The following is a 2,046-nucleotide window of genomic DNA, read 5'->3' on the forward strand; positions in this document are numbered from 1 at the left end:
GACAGGGGACTTGATCCCCAGTCTCCAGGATCACACCCTGGGCTCAAGGCAGCGCTAAACCGCTGAACCATATGTGCCCGGCTAGCTCAGTCTGTAGAGCATGAGACTCTTAAACCGCTGAACCACCCGGGCTGCCCTAAGATTTTTTAAAAATATTTTATTTACTTATTCATGAGACACACACACACACACACACACACACACACACAGAGATAGAGGCACAGGCAGAGGGAGAAGCAGGCTCTTCTGGCTATAGATTTATTCAACACAAAACAATCTCCAATTTTACTGAGGTGGCTGACCACGTCCACGACCAAATCCGCCTCTAAACTGGAACTCTGTTGCTGACCCTGCCCCAGCCTCAGCTTTCTTGTCGGCACCAGGGGGCACAGCGCTTCGTCTGTAGGTGTCTCTGTCAGCTTCCCCTCGTGTCAGTCTTGCAGGTCGCTCTCCCTCCAGACCTTTGGGCCGTGGCCTGCCGGTCTCCGGTCTGCTGCGGCGCAGAGTGGCAGGCACAATCTCGGGGGGTAGGTGGAGGTAATCACGGAGATACTGGATACCCTCGTTGGTAAGGTACCAGTAGAAATGTCTCCAAGCAAACTGTTCCTTTACGTAGCCTCGGGATTTGAGAGACTGCATGGCCTTCATGACGTGAAGGTTGGGCACATTCTTGTCGGCCAGTTCAGGGTGTTTGGGCATGTGGACGTCCTTCTTTGCCAACGTCCTTCTTTGCCACCATCACCCCCTCCTTGAAAAGGAGTTCATAAATGGCGATTCGGTTCTTCTTGGGCATCAACATCTTGGCGCCTGCTACGACCCGGACCGGGGCTGGAAAGGCGAGAAGCAGGCTCCATGCAGGGAGCCCGATGTGGGATTTGATCCCAGGTCTCCAGGATCACGCCCTGAGTTGAAGGCAGGCATTCAACCGCTGAGCCACCCAGGCATCCCAATATTTTTTTTTTTTTTAAATTTAGGAATGCCTGGGTACCTCAGTGTTTGAGCAGGGTGTGATCCCAGAGTCCCAGGATCAAGTCCCACACCGGGCTCCCTGCATGGAGCCTGCTTCTCCTCCCTCTGCCTATGTCTCTGCCTCTCTCTGTGTGTCTCTCATGAATAAATTAATAAAATATTTAAAATTTTTTAAAATTTAAATCTAATTAATGAACATATAATGTATTATTGGTAGAGCTCAGCAATTCATCAGTCTTTTTTTTTTTTTTTAATTCATCAGTCTTATATCACACTCAGTGCTCATTACATCATGTCTCCTCCTTAATGCCTATCACCCAGTTACCCCATCCCCCCCCTCCCTTCCAAGGATCTTCAGTTTGTTTCTTATGATTATGATTAAGAGTCTCTTATGGTTTGTCTCCCTCTCTGATTTCATCTAGTTTCATTTTTCTTCCTCTCTTCCCCTATGATCCTGTTTTGTTTCTTAAATTCCACATATGAGTGAGCTCATATGATAATTGTTCTATGATTGACATATTTCATTTAGCATAATATCCTCTATTTCCATCTACGTCATTGCAAATGGCAAAATTTCATTTTTGATGGCTGAGCAGTATTTCTTTGTGTATATATACCACATCTTCTTTATCCATTCATCTGGGTTCTTTCCTTAATTTGGCTCTTGTGGACATTGTTGCTATAAACATTGGGGTGCAGGTGCCCCTTCAGATCACTGCATTTGTATCTTTGGGGTAAATACCCAGTAGTGCAATTGCTGGGTAGAAGCAAGTTATTTCCTAACAGAGATAGTTAAATGTACAGGACCATTAGGCCATTTTAACTAAAAGAAATCATATGCAGGGTACTTGCCTAGCTCAGTTGGTAGAGCATGCAACTCTTGATCTTGGGGTTGTGAGTCAAGTCCCACATTAGGAGTAAAGATTACAAAAAAAAAGGAGTAAAGATTACAGGGACGCCTGGGTGGCTCAGTGGTTAAACATCTGCCTTTGGCTCAGGGTGTGGTCCCAGGGTTCCGGGATCATGTCCTGCATCAGGCTCCTTAGGAGGCTGCTTCTCTGCCTCTCTCTCTCTCTC

At 46.5% G+C, this 2,046-nt stretch overlaps 1 pseudogene; it reads right to left on the minus strand.

Annotated features, from left to right (window-relative positions):
* Window positions 1-244: 244 nt before the first annotated feature.
* Window positions 245-814, minus strand: LOC140606954 (small ribosomal subunit protein eS10-like; annotated as a pseudogene).
* Between the last annotated feature and the right edge of the window lie 1,232 nt (window positions 815-2,046).

The sequence above is a fragment of the Canis lupus genome, chromosome 16 (assembly GCF_048164855.1).
Source record: "Canis lupus baileyi chromosome 16, mCanLup2.hap1, whole genome shotgun sequence".
In the NCBI taxonomy this organism is placed as follows: Eukaryota; Metazoa; Chordata; class Mammalia; order Carnivora; family Canidae; genus Canis; species Canis lupus.